General features: G+C 47.0%; 1 protein-coding gene across 1 annotated transcript in view; it reads right to left on the bottom strand.

Annotated features, from left to right (window-relative positions):
• The window catches only part of ONECUT3 (one cut homeobox 3), a 51555-nt gene that overhangs the window by 29819 nt on the left and 1557 nt on the right, over positions 1-20179 (bottom strand).

The raw sequence follows: 20179 nt of genomic DNA, 5'->3' as shown, positions 1-20179 counted from the left end.
TCTCTCTCTCTTTCTCTCTCTCTCACAGAGGCACACAGCAGCCAAAATAAACACAGTTTGGAAGCACACACTTTCTGGTCTCACTGGGGCAATTGACTCACCATGGGAGTTGTTGATTGCTCTATACTCAACCCAGTTCGTCAGACTAACACAGGGAAACCAGAGGTTACAATTTTAGTGTGCAAACAGCTTCTCAAGGGACTGGGGGAAAACAGGTGCAGGCTCCTTCCCTTCCCTTCCAACAGGCACGTTGTTCTGCAGGCTTGCCCCGGCCCCATTCAACCTGGCTCAAAGATTTAAAGGCACACACACCTTTCTAGAAGCAAGCTGTTCCAGGCATCTTCTTAAGCCTTCTGAGGTTTGAAGGCACATGATGGCTGCTGGGGCGGAGCTTCTCCCCGCTGGCCATATTCTGGGTATTGTGGGTTTAAGGAATTGAGCATTATGGTTACCAAGTCCAATTCAAGAAATATCTGGGGACTTTGGAGGTGGAGCCAGGAGACATTGGGGGTGGAGCCAGGAGCAAAGTTGTGACAAGCATCATTGAACTCCAAAGGGAGTTCTGGCCATCACATTTAAAGGGACCGCACGTCTTTTAAATGCTTTCCCTCCATTGGAAATAATGTAGGATAGGGGCACCTTCTTTGGGGGCTCATAGAATTGGACCCCTTGGTCCAATCTTGGAGGGCGTTTTGAAGAGAGGCGCCAGATGCTATGCAGCAAATTTGGTGCCTCTACCTGAAAAAAACAGCCCCCCCCCCTCCAGATACCCACGGATCAATTCTCCATAGGGAACAATGGAGTGCCCAGCAGACATTTCCCTCCTCCCCCCTCCTGTTTTCTCGTGGCCCAGAAGCAGGGGAAGGGCCTCCAACTCGGGGGATCCCCTGCCCCCAGCTGAGGATAAAACAAATGAAACCGGAGCTGGCACCCCCAACCTTTGCCGGCGTCCAAAATCCATCAACTCGCCAGGGACTGGCAATGCCAAGCGTTGTCAGCTTCCCCTTCACGCCTCCTTAACAAGCCTTCCCAGTGCGTTGAAAGCTGCCAACTGGCTGGGTGAGAGCTCAAGAGTGTCCCTGGGTGCCAAGCCGTAGATTGATGGGGAAACATTCGCTCTTGGCAGGAGGGGAGGGTGTGACGGGGGACCCAGATGCGGGGCTTCCCAATAAATCTGCACATGGCACGGTCCTCCAGCAAGAAATACCCCAAGCCAAAGCGATTCATTAGCGGGGACCGATCGATGTGGGGTTTTTTTATGATTATGCATGCGCCGGGTGCATCCCGAGGCCAAATATGTCAGAGTAATTAGAGGCAGAGAGAAGCACTTCGCAGGCCAGGCTTTAGCTCTCAGCTGGGCTATTTTTGAACAGGTATATGAATACCCCCCCTACAGAATGATCGGTATTTACTGATCATTAAGAAACATTAAATGCGTCTTTTTCAGCCTGGTTTTTTTTTTCGCCTGGAAGAGCCCTGCGTTGGAGTGAATAGCTACCCTCAAAAGATGAGTCGTTTCTCTCTCTCTGGCAGAAGGCCAAAGGCTTTTGGCTTCTGCCGTCTGGAAGAGGGTCTAGTTAGGTTTGCCAACTTCCAGATGGGAGCTGGAGATCTCCTGGAATTATGACCAGGGAGGGCCCTGCTACTAGGCAAACTGGGGTTTTGTGTGTGTGTAAATAAAAAACCGCTAAGAGACACCATAAATTTTAAACCACCAGACAGTGTAATGTAGAGGTCAATGGTGTTCCGACCAAGCTTGCACATAAAACTTCAAATAAACAAGAGCATGTTTATTCTCAAAACCCTGGAAATCTAACAGATATGTTCTGAACCTTGTTGGTCTTCTGTGAATGTATTGTAAAGACTGGGTTCCAGTGATAAATAAGCCTCCCAACTGAAGAAAGACGGATGGAACGTCTTGATATCTAAAACAGATGACTTTGGAAGGGCTTCCTTTAGTTCTTTGAACTAAATGCTGGAATATTGTCACTCCTTTGTGGTTGGAAAGACTATTTTAGAACTGCCTTCTGTGAACATCTTTTTTGCTACATGCTCGTGTTTATTTGACGTTCTACATGCAAGCTTGGTCAGAACACCACTGATCTCTACATCACACTGTCTAGTTGTTTAAAATTTATGGTGTCTCTTAGCGTTTTTTATTTACACAGTGGTACCCTAAGATCCTATAGTTTCACTACAGGGCTCTTTTTGTAGCAGGAGCTTGTTTGCATATTAGGCCACACACTGCTGATGTAGCCAATTCTCCTGGAACTTACAGGGTTCTTCGTACAGGGCCTACTGTAAGCTCCAAGAGGATTGGCTACATCAGGGGTGTGTGGCCTAATATGCAAAGGAGTTCTTGCTACAAAAAAAAAGCCCTGTGAAGAAGAAGACGTTTGATTTATATCCCACCCTCCACTCCGAATCCCAGAGTCTCAGAGCGGTCACAATCTCCTTTCCCTTCCTCCCCCACAACAGACACCCTGTGTGGTGGGTAGGGCTGAGAGAGCTCTCGCAGAAGCTGCCCTTTCAAGGACAGAGTATCAGAGCGGCCTACAATCTCCTTTCCCTTCTTCCCCCACAACAGACTCCTTGTGAGGCAGGTGGGGCTGAGAGAGCCCTCCCAGAAACTGCCATTTCAAGGACAACTCTGTGAGAGCTATGGTTGACCCAAGGCCATTCCAGCACACGATTCTCCCAGATAAGAGTCCACGCACTTAACCACTATACCAAATTGGGACATATAGTTCAGCCCCCTTCACAGTGTAGGAAAATTCACAAATACTATGTAGGTTTCCAGTACAACCACTAGGACTTGATTCCTTGGAGACCAACAAGAATTGTCAACTTTTGAGTGTCATAGCTTCCTTTCTAAGACACCTGCACTCCCAGCAGTTTCCTCTGGAGATGCAAAAGTGCAGGAAATATTGACAATAATTAAAACCATGATTCTTGTTTTCTGTGGCCCCAGAAGGTAGGACCAGAACCAAAGAGTTGAAATTAAATCAAAAGAGTTTCCGGCTCAACATTAGGAAGAACTTCCTGACCGTTAGAGCGGTTCCTCAGTGGAACAGGCTTCCTCTGGAGGTGGTGGGCTCTCCTTCCTTGGAGGTTTTTAAACAGAGGCTAGATGGCCATCTGACAGCAATGAAGATCCTGCGAATTTAGGGGGAGTATTTGTGAGTTTCCTGCATTTTGCAGGGGGGTGGACTAGAGGACCCCTGGAGATCCCTTCCAACTCTAGGGTTCTATGATTCTCCTTCCTTGGAGGTTTTCCAACAGAGGCTAGATGGCCATCTGACAGCAATGAAGATCCTGTGAATTTAGGGGGAGGGGTTTGTGAGTTTTCTGCATTGTGCGGGGGGTTGGACTAGATGACCCTGGAGGTCCCTTCCAACTCTAGGGTTCTATGATTCTCCTTCCTTGGAGGTTTTCCAACAGAGGCTAGATGGCCATCTGACAGCAATGAAGATCCTGTGAATTTAGGGGGAGGTATTTGTTAGTTTCCTGCATTTTGCAGGGGGTTGGACTAGATGACCCTGGAGGTCCCTTCCAACTCTATGATTCTATGATTCTTGGGGAGGCTTAATGACACAATGGTCTCCATTTATGTTGGAATATTGGTTGCCAGGAGACACAGGGGCCCACCCACAATTATAAGGCTAACATTTAATTTTTATAAGAAATAAATAAAACACCGACAATCTCACTGAACTAATATAATGGAAATTAGAAGCTTGCCATCTTGGATTTTTAATATTTGTGGACATTATTAATATATATTTTATTTTTACATGATGTTTGTAAATTGCTAATGTTTTTAAACTGTTGTTAGCCGCCCTGAGCCTGGCGGGGGAGGGCGGGATATAAATCTGATAAGTAAGAAAATAAATTAAATTTTCAAAAACACATACGTGGGAAAAGGGTACAATTAAAACTTTTTGCAAAATAAATGTATATCTATTTTAGTAATTACAGTGTACGTCCATTGTGCATATTATTGGCAGTATACAGTAGATACTAAGTGTAAATACAGATTGCGTTTTCTCCAGGGGAGTTGGTCTCTGCCAACTGGAGATCAATCGTAAAAGCGGGAGATCCCCAGGTCCCACCTGGAGGTTGGCAACCCTAAATACAGCATAAATTTTAGTTGCATTACAATAACAGGGTTGCCAAGTCCAATTCAAGAAATATTTGGGGACTCTGGGGGTGGAGCCAGGAGACTTTGGGGGTGGAGCCAGGAACAAGGGTGTGACAAGCATAATTGAACTCCAAGAGAATTCTGGCCATCACATTTAAAGGGACTGCACACCTTTTTAAATGCCTTCCTTCCATAGGAAATAATGAAGGATAGGGGCACCTTCTTTGGGGGCTCATAGAATTGGACCGCTTGGCCCAATCTTTTTGAACTTGGGAGGTATTTTGGGGAGAGGCACTAGATGCTATACTGAAAATGTGGCTCCTCTATCTCAAAAAACAGCCCCCCCCCCCCAGCCCCCAATACCCGCGGATCAATTCCCCATCATTCCTTATGGGAATTGTACATGGAGGTGCATGATGGCTGTGGGGGCGGGGCTTCCCCCGCCGGCCAGCTGGCTGGGGGAGGGGGGGGAAGCCTGTAATACTGGGGATCCCCCTCTGGGACCTGGGGATTGGGAAGCCTATACAATAATAATGTTGGACTGTCCATTATATTTCAAGCTACTAAAATGAACATTTTTAACATATTGTCTAAAGTTTAAGGGGGGGCTCCTTCATCAGGGGCTCACTTGCCATTGGGCAAGCGGACACCATGGCCAGTCCGCCACTGTGGTCTCCCATTTATTTCTGGTGCAGCAAACTAACAATACTGCCCTGCTGGAATGAGGTGATGGACGGGAGGTTATCAACGTTCACGCGGAGTCCTGGAGAACTGCTGGAATTACAACTCGTTCCCAGACTACAGAGATCAGGTTCCCCGGAGGAAACAGCCTCTTCGGAGTGTGGATTCTGTTGAAGTCCCTCCCCTCTCCAAACCTCATCTCCTTGGGTTGCCAACCCCTGGCTGGGCAGGGGAATCCAAAGCACAAGGCTTCCACGAAAACCAGCCTCTAAACCAACAACAACAACAAAAATCACAGGGATGACTCTTCTGGTGGCGAAATAATGCCTACACCGAAGGTTCCTGATTTAGATCTGTCTTCCAGATGACACTCAAATGCTCACGGTTGGATAAAGCTGTTCAGGGCTCTTTTTCCAGCAGAAGCTCCTCTGCATATTAGGCCACGCCCCCGATGTAGCCATCCTCCTGGAGCTTCCCGTAGGCCCTGTACGAAGAGCCCTGTAAGGAATTCTAGCAGGACCTCCTTTGCCTATTAGGCCACACCCCCCTGATGTAGCCAATCCTCCTGGAGCTTCCAGTAGGCCCTGTACGAAGAGCCCTGTAAGGAATTCTAGCAGGACCTCCTTTGCCTATTAGGCCACACACCCCTGATGTAGCCAATCCTCCTGGAGCTTACAGCAGGCCCTGTACGAAGAGCCCTGTAAGAAATTCTAGCAGGACCTCCTTTGCCTATTAAGACACACCCCTCTGATGTAGCCAATCCTCCAAGAGCTTACAGTAGGCCCTGTACGAAGAGCCCTGTAAGCTCTTGGAGGATTGGCTACATCAGAGGGGTGTACATAAGAACATAAGAGAAGCCATGTTGGATCAGGCCAACGGCCCATCCAGTCCAACACTCTGTGTCACACAGTGGCAAAATATATATATATATATATATATATTATATATATATATATATATATTATATATATATATACACACACACACACACACACACACACACATTGTGGCTAATAGCCACTGATGGACCTGTGCTCCATAGTTTTATCTAAACCCCTCTTGAATGTGGCTATCCTTGTGGCCGCCACCACCTCCTGTGGCAGTGAATTCCACATGTTAAATCACCCTTTGGGTGAAGAAGTACTTCCTTTTATCCGTTTTAACCTGTCTGCTCAGCAATATATGGCCTAATATGCAGAGGAGCTCCTGCTAGAAGAAGAGTTCTGCTCTTAGTAGACCTCAAATTGACGACATGTCTGTATTGTAAACTGTTACGAGGGCTTGAAGAAGCCGACGTGAAACAAGAGCGCCAGTATGACTTTGTTGCTTTTATGGACTGTTGGCTGCGCACATCAAGAAATATTTTGACAGTTTTGACATCATTTTCTACTTCGCTTGGATTTCCCTGATATGATTTGGCATTCATTTGCTGGAAACGATGGGACTAGGTTTCTGGTGAACAGAAGAACATAAGAGAAGCCATGTTGGATCAGGCCAATGGCCCATGCAGTCCAACATTCAGTGTCACCCAGTGGCAAAAAAAACCCCAGATGCCATCAAGAGGTCCATCAGTGAGGCCAGGGCACTAGAAACCCTCCCACTGTGGCCCCCCCAGGCACAAGAATACAGAACATAACTGCCCCAGATAGAAAGTTCCAACAATTAGCTGTGGCTAATAGCCACTGATGGACCTCTGCTCCATATGCTTACCCAATCCCCTCTTGAAGCTGTCTATGCTTGTGACCGCCACCACCTCCTGTGGCAGTGAATTCCACGTGTGAGTCACCCTTTGGGTGAAGAAGGACTTCCTTTTATCCGTTTTGACCCGACTGCTCAGCAATGTCATTGAATGCCCACAAGTTCTTGTATTGTGAGAAAGGGAAAAAAGGACTTCTTTCTCTACTTTCTCCATCCAAGGCATAATCTTGTAAACCTCTATCACGTCACCCCAATTGAGTTGTCTGTTATGAATATCTATCTATCTATCTATCTATCTATCTATCTATCTATCTATCTATCTATCTATCTATCTATCTATCTATCTATCATCTATCTATCATCTATCTATCTATCTAATCTATCATCTATCTATTCATTGTTATAATAATAATAATATTCATTATTTTATATATATTATATATCATATATATATATATATTCATTGAATATATATATATATATTCATTGTTTAAATAATTTTGATTATTTTTGTTTTGTTTGGAGGCTGTTTTCACGGAAGCCTTGCGCTTTGGACTCTCCTGCCTTTCCTTGAAGTCCCTCCCCTCTCCAAACCTGTTCAGGTTGCACAATCCCCAGTTCTGGGCAGGGAATCCCCCAGTTTGTAGACCCTCTCCCCCTTCTGAGTTATCATAAAGCAGAGCGGGGGGAGAGTAAATGTCCACTGGGCACTCCATCATACCTATGGAGACCCATAGGGGATAATGGAGAATCGATCTCTGGGTATCTGAGGCTTGGGAGGAGCCTGTTTTTTTGAGATGGAGGCACCATATTTTCAGCATAGCATCTAGCGTCTCTCTTCAAACCCTTCCCGCAAGATTCAAATGAACCTCAAAAGAATGTGCCCCCATCCACCATCCCTTTAAATGTGATGACCAGCACTCCCTTTGGAGTTCAATCATGCTTCTCACACGCTTGTTCCTGGCTCCACCCCCAAAGTCTCCCGGCTCCACCCCCAAAGACCCCAGATATTTCTTGAATTGGATTTGGCAAACCTACCATCTCTCCAAGCTCCATTCCCGAATCACCAGTAATTTATCAACCTGCAGTTGGCAACCCTATGAATTGGTGATGGGCAAACACCCATTTCCCCCAAGCATCATTGTCAAACATTCAAAACACACACACACACAGAGAGACACAAACAAACCCACACGTGGAATTATCCAATCCCCTCGCTGCTGTTACATTCTAGAAGAATACAGAATAACCTGCCATGGAGGATTAACCAAAAATTTGGTCTCAGCTAGCACCTTGCCTACTTGTAAACAAATCGCCCTGATCTTCCCTGATATGAGATCTCATCAGAGATGATAAGAATGGAAACTCCCAAATCTGGCCAGAGACTGATACCTTACTAGCAGTTGCTCCATCCCTGGGCTTCTGCTTTGATGACAGCTCTCCCAGAAGCTGCCCTTTCAAGGACAGAGTCTCAGAGCAGCCTACAATCTCTTTTCCCTTCCTCCCCCACAACAGACACCCTGTGAAGTGGGTGAGGCTGAGAGAGCTCTCCCAGCAGCTGCCCTTTCAAGGACAGAGCCTCAGAGCGGGCTACAATCTCCTTTCCCTTCCTCCCCCTTCAACAGACACCCTGTGAAGTGGGTGGGGCTGAGAGAGCTCTCCCAGAAGCTGCCCTTTCAAGGACAGAGACACAGAGCAGCCTGCAATCTTCATTCCCTTCCTCCCCCAAAACAGACACCCTGTGAAGTGGGTGGGGGCTGAGAGAGCTCTCCCAGAAGCTGCACTTTTAAGGACAGAGGCTCAGAGTGGCCTACAATCTCCTTTCCCTTCCTGCGCAACAACAGACACCCTGTGAGGTGGGTGGGGTTGAGAGCGCTCTCCCAGAAGCTGCCCTTTCAAGAAGAGAGTCTCAGAGCGGCCTACAATCTCCTTTCCCTTCCTTCCCCACAGCAGACACCCTGTGAGTTAGGTGCGGCCTGAGAGAGCTCTCCCTGAAGCTGCCCCTTTAAGGACAACTCCTGCGAGAGCTCTGGCTGACCCAAGGCCATTCCAGCAGCTGCAAGTGGAGGAGTGGGGAATCAACCCGGTTCTCCCAGATAAGAGGTCGTGCACTTAACCACTATCCCAAACTGGCTCTCCCCAGTTCAAGCGATCAATTCTCCATCAGTTGCCATGTGGGGGCATTTTGATCCGCAGCTGCCTCCAGCTTCCCTCATGGATTCGCACTCTTGATTTTTTAGAGATCTGGAAGCAGCAAGGGAAACTGGAGGGAGCTGCGCGTCAAAATGCACCAGGGCAGGTACTCGTGGGGAATGGATTGCTTGAGCTGCGGGCGGGGAAGCAGAAGCCTGGGGCTGGAGCAACTGCTAGCAAGGAACTGGTCAGACATGGGACAAAACAACAGCATCCATTGACTCTTGAGAGAATAGCTCTGAGAGAACCGTGAGTGGTCCAAGGTCACCCAACTGGCTCCATGTGGAGGAGTGAGGAATCAAACCCGGTTTTCCAATATTAAAGTCTGCCGCTCTTAACCACTGTACCAAACTTTCCCTATGAAGAAAGGTTAAAACACTTGGGGCTCTTTAGCTTGGAGAAATGTTGACTGTGGGGTGACACGATAGAGGTTTGCAAAATGATGCATGAGATAGAGAAGGTAGGAAAGAAGTCCTTTTCTCCGTTTCTCACAATACAAGAACTCGTGGGCACTCAATGAAATTGCTGAGCAGCCGGGTTAGAATGGATAAAAGGAAGTCCTTCCTCACCCAGAGGGTGATTTACACGTGGAATTCACTGCCACAGGAGGTGGTGGTGGCTACAAGCATAGACAGCTTCAAGAGGGGATTGGATAAGCATATGGAGCAAAGGTCCATCAGTGGCTATTAGCCACAGCTTATTGTTGGAACTCTCTGTCTGAGGCAGTGATGCTCTGTATTCTTGGTGCTTGGGTGGGAGGCACAGTGGGAGGGCTTCTAGCCCCATTGTTGGACCTCTAGATGGCACTCGGTTTTTTGTTTTTTTGTTGGGTTTTTTGCCCCTGTGTGGACACAGAGTGTTGGACTGGATGGAAAGTGGCCTGATCCAACATGACTTCTCTATGTTCTTATGTCTGGGGCAGCAATGCTCTGTATTCTTGGTGCTGGGGGGGTGCAACAGTGGGAGGGCTTCTGGTGTCCTGGCCCACTGATGGACCTCCTGATGGCACCTGGGTTTTTTGGCCACTGTGTGACACAGAGTATTGGACTGGATGGGCCATTGGCCTGATCCAACATGGCTTCTCTTATGTTCTTATTTTCTCCCTGCAGACTATCCTATCAGTCAGTTTCTTATGGCCCCGGGGCATACAGAAACAGAAAACGCACAATTTCTACTATCAATAACCCATATAAAATCTGCATAGACATCATTCATCCTAATATATTTAACAGTCTAAGGCAGGGGCGGCCAAGGGTGGCTCTCCAGATGTTTTTTTTTTTGCCTACAACTCCCATCAGCCCCAGCCATTGGCCATGCTGGCTGGGGCTGATGGGAGTTGTAGGCAAAAAACATCTGGAGAGCTACCGTTGGCCACCCTGGTCTAAGGGTTAGAATCCAAGTTAATTATACACAGAATGTAAACTTGGCCCACAGTTTCACTACAGAGAACAAAAACTTAAATATCCCAAAGCAAACACATCGAAGAATCTGTGTTCAATAACGCTACAAAGAATATACAATGTACATACATTCAACAGATTCATACAGTACACTGACACAGTCCTTGCTACAAAATGTCTCTTTGCAATAAAGTCCTTCCAACCAAGCAGTCTCTTTACTTAAGCAGTCTCTTAATGATATTCAATGTTGTCTTCAAATGAATATATATTCTTGAAAATAGTAGCCTCAAATGGTAGAATAGATTTGAGACAATATAAAGGTAAAGGTAGTCCCCTGTGCAAGCACCAGTCGTTTTCGACTCTGGGGGTGATGTTGCTTTCACAACGTTTTCACAGCAGACTTTTTTACGGGGTGGTTTGCCATTGCCTTCCCCAGTCCTCTACACTTTCCCTCCAGCAAGCTGGGGGCTCATTTGACCAACCTCGGAAGGATGGAAGGCTGAGTCAACCTGGAGCCAGCTACCTGAACCAGCTTCCACTGGGATCGAACTCAGGTCGTGAGCAGAGAGCTCCGACTGCAGTACTGCAGCTTTACCACGCTGCGCCACGGGGCTCTTCTTGAGACAATATACAGACTGCAAAACAAAAAAAAAAAGTGCGTATTTGGTAGAATGCAAATGTTCTTTGAGAATAATAATAAGAAGAATTGCAGATTTAACCCCCCCCTTCCTTCTCTCTGAATCAGAGACTCGGAGTGGCTCACAATCTCCTTTATCTTCTTCCCTCACAACAGACACCCTGTAAGGCAGGTGGGGCTGAGAGAGCTCTCCCAGAACTGCTCTTTCAAGGACAAGTCCTACAAGAGCTACGGCTGACCCAAGGCCATTCCAGCAGCTGCAAGTGGAGGAGTGGGTAATCAAACCTGGTTCTCCCAGATAAGAGTCCACGCACTTAACCACTACACCAAACTGGTGTATGTGGGTTCCAGTTTGCAGAGTGTTAGAATTTGTATGATGGAGCATAAATCAAGAATTAATTGTAAAAAAAAAACCCAGTTGTTCCTTTTGCTCAACCCCTGCCATTAAGATCTTGTGTCTTTTACGCCTGTCCTATCAAATGCAATGGGACCTAGACCCCCCTCCCCTTTTAAATAGCCTTTGCCCTTCATTTGCATAGCCCTCCCTGCCTTGTCCAGAGGAAGTCACGGACAACTGGTTGTAGCCCTGGGGAATGGATGAGTTCAGGGGTTCACAGTACTTGCAGGTGCATAAAATGGTAGCTGGTTCAGCCTAGTTTGAAATTAGTGTATTTTAATACACTGTTGAATGAGCCCCGTGGCGCAGAGTTGTAAAGCTGCAGTACTGCAGTCTTAAGCTCTGCTCACGACCTGAGTTCAATCCCGGCAGAAGCTGGGTTCAGATAGCTGGCTCCAGGTTGACTCAGCTTTCCATCCTTCTGAGGTCAGTAAAATAAGTCCCCAGCTTGCTGGGGAGAAAGCGGAGATGACTGGGGAAGGCAACGCAACCCACTCCGTTAAAAGTCTGCCATGAAAACGTTGTGAGAAGCAACGTCACCCCACCGGAAACGACTGGTGCTTGCACAGGGCCTACCTTTACCTTTTAATACACTGTTGCTGCTATCAGGGTTTTCCCCCTGGACCTTTCAGAGAGTAATTGCAGAGATCCAGGAGGGTTTCACCTCCCACCTCCAGCTTGTAACGTGGTGGGTGGGTTAATATGGATAATGTTTTAATTTGTTCAGAAGATATTAAAGAGGGCAGAGGAGAGATGGATGCCTGTCGAGGGAAGCATCGATTTACTGACAAACATAAGAACATAAGAGAAGCCATGTTGGATCAGGCCAATGGCCCATCCAGTCCAACACTCTGTGTCACATAAGAACATAAGAGAAGCCATGTTGGATCACTCCAATGGCCCATCCATTCCAACACTCTGAGTCACATAAGAACATAAAAGAAGCATGTTGGATCAGGCCAGTGGCCCATCAGTCCAACACTCTGTGTCACATAAGAGAAGCCATGCTGGGATCAGGCCAATGGCCAATCCATTCCAACACGCTGTATCACACAGTGGCCAATACACACACACACACAAACACTGTGGCTAATAGCCACTGATGGACCTCTGCTCCATATATTTTTATCCAATCCCCCTCTTGAAGCTGGCTATGCTTGTAGCCGCCACCACCACCCTCTGGGCAGTGAATTCACAGGTTAATCACCCTTTGGGTGAAGAAGTACTTCCTTTTATCCATTTTAACCTGACTGCTCAGCAATTTCATTGAATGCCCACGAGTTCTTGCATTGTGAGAAAGGGAGAAAAGGACTTCTTTCTCTACTTTTTTCCATCCCATGCAAAATCTTGTAAACCTCTATCATGTCACCCCGGCAGTCGACATTTCTCCAAGCTAAAGAGCCCCAAGCGTTTTAACCTTTCTTCATAGGGAAAGTGTTTCCAAACCTTTTATCATTCTTGTTGCCCTTTTCTGACTTTCTCCAATGCTAATTTTTAGATATCCTTTTTGAGGTGCGGTGACCAGAATTGCACACCGTACTCCAAATTGAGACCGCACCACCGATTTATACAAGAGGCATTATGATACTGGCTGATTTGTTTCCAGTTCCTTCCTAATAATTCCAAGCATGACAAAGAGAGTGGTCTGTACTATTATGCCATAGCCCAGGGGTAGCCAAACTGCAGCTCGGGAGACACATGTGGCTCTTTCACAACATACTGTGTGGCTCTTGAAGCCCCCACTGCCCTTGACCTGGCCAACTCGGAGAAAGCATTTGTCTCTTTAATAACCTTTTTAAGCCAACCCAGTCGATGAATGCATTTAAAAAGTTTAAAGTGGCTTTCTTTCTACCTCTCCTTCCCCACCTATCTGCTTCCCTCCCTCCCTTCTTCCCTTGCAGCTCTCAAATATCTGACATTTATTCTATGTGGCCCTTACATTAAGCAAGTTTGGCCACCCCTAGTCTGAAGCAATAGAGCAAAGTATGAATCCAGTGACAACTTTAAGGCCAACCAACCAGAGGACTTTGTTGGTCTTCCCCCCCCCCCCCCTTTTTGGGTATCTTTTGAATTGTGTACGTGTGTGGGGGCATGCTTGGAAGGCATGGTGACTTCTGGCGACCCCTACTGGGGCATGGAGAACGTTCAGAGAAGCGGTTTCAGGCCATGAATTCAGCTCCTGAACCTTTCTGAGGGTTCCCCCCTCCTCCTCCCACCTACCTCGTCCACTGAATAGGAGGTGCAGCTGCAGAACAATCCCTGGATTAGGAGAGCGGCCAGCCAGCCAGCCACCATGGGCTTTGCCACACCCCCAGCAGCCCTCATGAACCGCTGGAGAAGTCCGTGCCATCCTTTCTTCACTTCTGATGTGATTTGGGGTGCTTGCTGACCTTTTGACTGGGGGGGGGGGCGGACTGGCCAAGGAGAGCCCCAGGTGAGTAAAGCCTGCTTGGGCTGGCTGGATTTCTAGCCAGCCCAAGCTGGAGTCCCTTGCCCGGGACTCTCCTTTCTTGCGTCGGGTAGCTTTTGGCTGGGAGGGGCAGCATATGCTAATGAGTTATGCTAATGAGGTTATGCTAATGAGCTCCACCACCTATTTTTCTACAACCCCCTGAGCGCTTTTGATACAGCTTGCCTCTACCGTCTGCTTCTGGTATTCCAAGGAGGTCTCCCTGCCTGCTTTCCAAAAACTCCTTTGCATATTAGGCCACACCTCTCTGATGTAGCCAATCCTCCAAGAGCTTGCAGGGCTCTTCGTACAAGGCCTACTGTAAGCTCTTGGAGGATTGGCTACATCAGGGGTAAAAGGTAAAGGTAGTCCCCTGTGGAAGCAGCAGTCGTTTTCGACTCTGGGGTGACGTTGCATTCACAGCGTTTTCACGGCAGACTTTTTACGGGGGTGGTTTGCCATTGCCTTCCCCAGTCCTCTTAAGTTTTCACCCCCAGCAAGCTGGGGACTCCTTTGACCGACCTCGGAAGGATGGAAAGGCTGAGTCAACCTGGAGCCGGCTACCTGAACCAGCTTCCACTGGGATCAAACTCAGGTCTGAGCAGAGGGCTCCGACTGCAGTACTGCAGCTTTAGCACTCTGCACCACGGGGCTCTTGATACATCAGGGTTGTTGTTGTTCAGGCACACAGTTGAGTCCAACTCTTTGCGACCCCATGGACAAAGGCCCGCCAGGCCCTCCTGTCTTCCACCATCCTCCGAAGTCTGCTCAAATTCGTTTTTGTTGCATCAGTAACGCTGTCCAGCCATCTCATCTTTGGCCACCCCCTTCTTCTTTTGCCTTCTCTCTTTCCTAGCATCAGGGGCTTCTCCAGTGATTGCTCCCTTTTCATGGGGTGTCCAAAGTATTTGAGCTTCAGCTTCAGCATCTGACCTTCCAGGGAACAGTCTGGGTTGATTTCCCTGAGGACTGACTGATTGGATCTTCTTGCAGTGCAAGGGACTCTCAGGAGTCTTCTCCAGCACCACAGCTCAAAAGCATCTATTCTTCTGCGCTCGGCCTTTCATGTCCAGCTCTCACAGCCATACATTACTACTGAGAATACCACAGCTTTGACTATACGGTTTTCTGCAGGGTGATGTCTCTACTTTTTATTATACTGCCCAGGTTTGCCATAGCATCAGGGAGGGGGTGGCCTAACATGCAAAGGGAGTTCCTGCTACAAAAAACAAAGCCCTGCCTGGCGAGTACCAGGAAAGATGCTGGTGGGCGCCATGTAGGGTTGCCAGGTCTGTGTTAGAAAATACCTGGAGACTCTACGGGGGGGGGGGGGAATCCAGGAGAAGGTGGGGCTTAGGGAGGGGAGGGGCCTCAGCAGGCGTTAATGCCCTAGAGTCCACCCTTCCAAGCAACCGTTTCTCCAGGGGAGCTGACCTCTGCCAGCTGGAGATCAGTGGTAAAAAGCAGGTCTCCAGTTCCACCTAGAGGCTATATAATCCACAAAAAGAGATCACAGTTAAGACAGGCAATGAGAGAAACGAGGGTTGCCAAGTCCAATTCAAGAAATATCTGGGGACTTTGGGGGTGGAGCCAGGAGCAAGGGTGTGACAAGCATCACTGAACTCCAAAGGGAGTTCTGGCCATCGCATTTAAAGGGACCGCACACCTTTTAAATGCCTTTCCTCCATTGGGAAGAAGAAGAAGAAGAAGAAGAAGAAGAAGAAGAAGAAGAAGAAGAAGAAGAAGAAGAAGAAGAAGAAGAAGATGAAGAAGAAGAAGAAGAAGAAGAAGAAGAAGAAGAAGATGATATTGGATTATATCCCGCCTCCACTCCGAAGAGTCTCAGAGCGGCTCACAATCTCCTTTACCTTCCTCCCCCACAACAGACACCCTGTGAGGTGGGTGGGGCTGGAGAGGGCTCTCACAGCAGCTGCCCTTTCAAGGACAACCCCTGCCAGAGCTATGGCGGACCCAAGGCCATTCCAGCAGGTGCAAGTGGAGGAGTGGGGAATCAAACCCTTTTCTCCCAGATAAGAGTCCGCACACTTAACCACTACACCAAACTGGCTCTCGAAGGATAGGGGCACCTTCTTTGTGGGCTCATAGAATTGGTCCAATCTTTTTGAACTTGGGGGGTATTTTGGGGGAAGGCACTGGATGCTATACTTAAAATATGGTGCCTCTACCTCAAAAATAGCACCCCCACTCCAGAGCCACAGAAACCTGCAGATCAATTCTCCATTATTTTCCATGGAAATCAAACTCCATACAGAATGTAGCCAGTCCCTCCAAGAGCTTCCATAGGGCTCCAGGAAGATTGGCTACATCAGGGGTCTGTGGCCTAATAGGCAAAGGAGTTCCCGCTACAAAAAAAAAGCCCTGTTTATAAAGCATATTATCAAGGATATGGTTTATCGTTTCAAATGCGAATCCTTTGGCAACAGGTCATATGCTATAATGCATACGATGGTAATAACGCTACATTTAAAAAAAATCTTTTAAAAATTAAACCTTCAAAAAAAAAAAAAGATATACAAGAAGTGCAGTCAACTATCCACAAAATCTGAACCCTTTAAATTCCCCCCTCACCCAGACAAAAAACCCTGTTCGCCACTATTGACAAGTTCAGTGCTTTCCATGTCTGACTTTTAATCCAGTATCTAAATATGCAGATTGTCCTATTGTGACTGTATAAAACTGCTTTTGTCCAATAGTACTTCTTTTTGTGCACTGCCAGTTTTTTTCCTAATTTCAAATTCTGCTTTTTCTACCTGTGCAATAGCAGAAATTAAGATTTATCTACTGAAATAACATTAGAATGCAGCAGTTTGCATCTCTCTCTCTCTCTCTTTCTTGTATTGGATATATTTGCATTTACATTTGCAGAAAACTACATTGCAATCCTAAACGGTGTTCCACTCCCCCAAATCCACTGAAGTCAGTGATATTAGAAGGTTGTGAACTCTGTTTAAGATTGCACGGAAGGGCATTTAACGTGCACTGTTAAATTTTATAAATAGGCCCAATAAATCGTACAGTTTTATACAGGATGATGCTTTTTATTTTATGAAAGCAGTAAAAACAAAGTTTAGGTTTGAAAAGAAACTGAATCTACGGCCAGCTGTCTTTGGCCTACACTCTTGAAGCCAAGGGTTCGATTCCCCCCATCTCCATGCTGAGACCAGCAAATACCAGATTTAACTCATTTTAAGAAGGCCAGTAGCAAAAGCAGAGCTTTTTTTTAAAAAAAAAAAATCTGGTTTGTTTCATTATTTATTATAATTACTTAATGGGTAACCTTGGACCAGATATTTTTCTCGCACCTAGCCTACCTTACAGGGTTGTTGTAAGAATAGCATGGAGCAGGGGGAGAACCATACAGGAGGGGAAAGATAAAAACCCTCACAATCTTAAGTGCCATTTTGTTGCCGATTTCCTCTTCCAGGTGCGTTGGCCCACACTGCCTTTGTCTCCATCTCCTCAGCCCCAATCAAAAGCCCTCTTCTGGCCTCGTGAGCAATGAATCAATTTCCTTGTTAAGCTGTCGAGCTATTTAACAGATATTACAGCCAGGGAAAACCTCCACCCGCCAGCCAGGAAGAAGAATGACACAGCCTGCCTTCACAGGCGCAATGCAAATGAGGCGCTCCTGTCAGCTGCTGGGTTCACCTCTCAGCCTCGCAAGGCCCAGAGAGGCTCAAGGGAGGGCAGGTGGGTTGGAGCCAGGCTCGAGAACTCCTGGAGATTGGTGGGAAGGAAGGAAGGCAAATGGAGGAAGGAGGGAGGGAGGAAGGCAAATAGATGGAGGGAAGGAGGGAGGAAATAAGGAAGGCAAATAGATGGAGAAGGAAGGAAAATAGATGGAGGAGGGAGGGAGGGAGGGAGGGAGGGGAGGGAAGGAAGGAAGGAAGGAAGGAAGGAAGGAAGGAGGAAGGAAGGAAGGAAGGAAGGAAGGAAGAAAATAAATAGGTGTGAAGATCCTCAGCTTGAGACCCTGGAGAGCCGCTGCCAGTCTGAGAAGACAATACTGACTTTTGATGGACCCAGGGGTCTGATACAGTATAAGGCAGCTCCATATGTTCATATATGTTCATATGCAATGCTGAAAATAGATGGTGGAGGAGGGAGGGAGGAAGAAAGGAAGGCAAATAGATGGAGGAGGAGAGAGGGAGGAAAAAGGAATGAGGGAGGGAAAGAAAGAAAGAAAGAAAGAAAGAAAGAAAAGAAAGAAAGAAAGAAAGAAAGAAAGAAAGAAGAAAGAAAGGAAGAAGAAAGAAAGAAAGGAAGGAAGGAAGGAAGGAAAGAAGGAAGGAAGGAAAGGAAAGGAAGGAAGGAAGGAAGGAAAGGAAGAAGGAAGGAAGGAAGGAAGGGAAGGAAGGAAGGGAAGGAAGGAAGGAAGGAAGGGAAGGAAGGAAGAGGAAGGAAGGAAGGAAGGAAGGAGTGGGATGCTTAGTAAAAAATGAATCAAGAACCAAAAAGGGTAAGAAAGAAACCTAGTAGATGGCCAGTAGTTAAAACCTCATATATACTTGCTATAGGTAAAAATACTATAATATCAGAGATCACTTCCAATCACTCCAAGTCAAGAACAACAGAATATCCGAAAGAGACTGGATTTATTGAGGGGGAAAATCTCGTATTAAAAACAGACTGAATGCCAAAAGAGAATCCATGAGATCCCCAATAACCAAATAGGAATTTCACAGGACACCCTACCAACAAATTTAGATCAACAAGAAGAATCCTGTACTCCTATAATCTCCAACCAATCTCTTCAGCCCAGTTTTAACTCTGACAGTTTGGCCTCTAATTCTACACCATCTGGCTTTCCCTCTACCAATGGGTAAAAATACACATGCTTATTTTGAGAAAAGTTTAAAAACATATAAGGGCCTAAGGAAAAGCCTCATTAAAGAGTACAAATGACAGACACACAAGGATCAGTTCTTTGTGACCTAACAAGTTTTGGCTTGAATAAGGCCTTCTTCAGAGCTCCACCAACATGAGGAACAAATAGAAACACTTTACAAAGAACTGGCCAACAATATGTCAAAATTTGGATCAAAAAAAGGAATGTTCCATAGAGAGATTAACAAATACAAGACAGAAATGTTTATGAGGCCTTTTAGGAATAACTCATGTGTCTAGTGCATAGGGCTTTTTTGCTTGCAGCAGGAACTCCTTGGCATATTAAGCCACACACCTTGATGTAGCCAATCATCCAGCAGCTTACAGGGCTCTTCTTACAGGGCATACTGTAAGCTCCAGGAGGACTGGCTACATCAGGGGTGTGTGGCAAATAGGCAAAGGAGGTCCTGCCTAGAATCCCTTACAGGGCTGTTCGTATAGGGCCTGCTGTAAGCTCCAGGAGGACTGGCTACATCAGGAGTGTGTGGCCTAATAGGCAAAGGAGGTCCTGCTAGAATCCCTTACAGGGCTCTTCGTACAGGGCCTACTGTAAGCTCCAGGAGGACTGGCTACATCAGGGGTGTGTGGCAAATAGGCAAAGGAGGTCCTGCTAGAATCCCTTACAGATGCTTTTGAGCTGTGGTGCTGGAGAAGACTATTGAGGGGTCCCCTTGGACTGTGAGAAGATCCAATCAGTCAGTCCTAAGGGAAATCAACCCAGACTGTTCCCTGGAAGGGCAGATGCTGAAGCTGAAGCTCCAATACTTTGGCCACCCAATGAGAAGGGAGCACTCCCTGGAGAAGACCCTGATGCTGGGAAAGACAGAAGGCAAAAGAAGAAGAGGATGGCAAAAAGAAATGGCTGGACAGCGTTACTGATGTAACAAACACGAATTTGAGCAGACTTCGGAGGATGGTGGAAGACCAGAGGGCCTGGTGTGACTGTGTCCAGGGGGGTCGCAAAGAGTCAGACTCGACTATGCAACTGAACAAAAAAAAAAATTCCTTCCTTTTCTGTTGGCTTTTCCCTCCCCTAAAATTCAGCCTTTTTTCTCTGTCTAGGAGGGGATGGAAAGGAGAGAAACTCTCCACCCCACCGGGGGCAAAATAAAAAATCACCCGGCACTGCTGAGAATGCCCACCAAATGCTTTGGAGACAGAAACTTCCTGACAGATATCGCCTTTAAAAATGAACCCCCCATATAGAGCTGGTGTCTTCTGGTAAAGGAGCTATAAATCATGGGAAGGAGGTGATAGATTTCCAGTCAAAACTTCTTCTTTCCCACAACAGCCTCCCCCCACCCCCCCTTTCCACTCCGTCTGTAGGACTTGCCCTCTCTCTCCCCTCTCCTCCCTACAGCCCCCTGGCTTCTGTGGACACTGGTGGGTGGAGAGAAGACTCAGGACAGACCATTGATCCCTCAACCTGTCGATGATGTTATCGAAACCCCAGAAGAAAAAGCTTGAATGTCAGGGGGGGAATGTTGCTACCTCACAGTTTTGAGAGCCATGGAGGGTGTATAATGAAGAGATGGGGGTGGGTGGGATCTAAAGAACGTAAGAAAATAAGAGAAGCCATGTTGGCTCAGGCCAATGGCCCATCCAGTCCAACACTGTACACACAGTGGCCAAAAAAACCCCAAGTGCCAAAAGGGGGTCCATAAGTGGGGCCAGG

The sequence above is a fragment of the Heteronotia binoei genome, chromosome 2 (genome assembly GCF_032191835.1).
Source record: "Heteronotia binoei isolate CCM8104 ecotype False Entrance Well chromosome 2, APGP_CSIRO_Hbin_v1, whole genome shotgun sequence".
NCBI classification, from domain to species: domain Eukaryota; kingdom Metazoa; phylum Chordata; class Lepidosauria; order Squamata; family Gekkonidae; genus Heteronotia; species Heteronotia binoei.
Note: the sequence above shows the minus strand (reverse complement) of the source record. Positions and strands in the feature narration are given on the sequence as shown.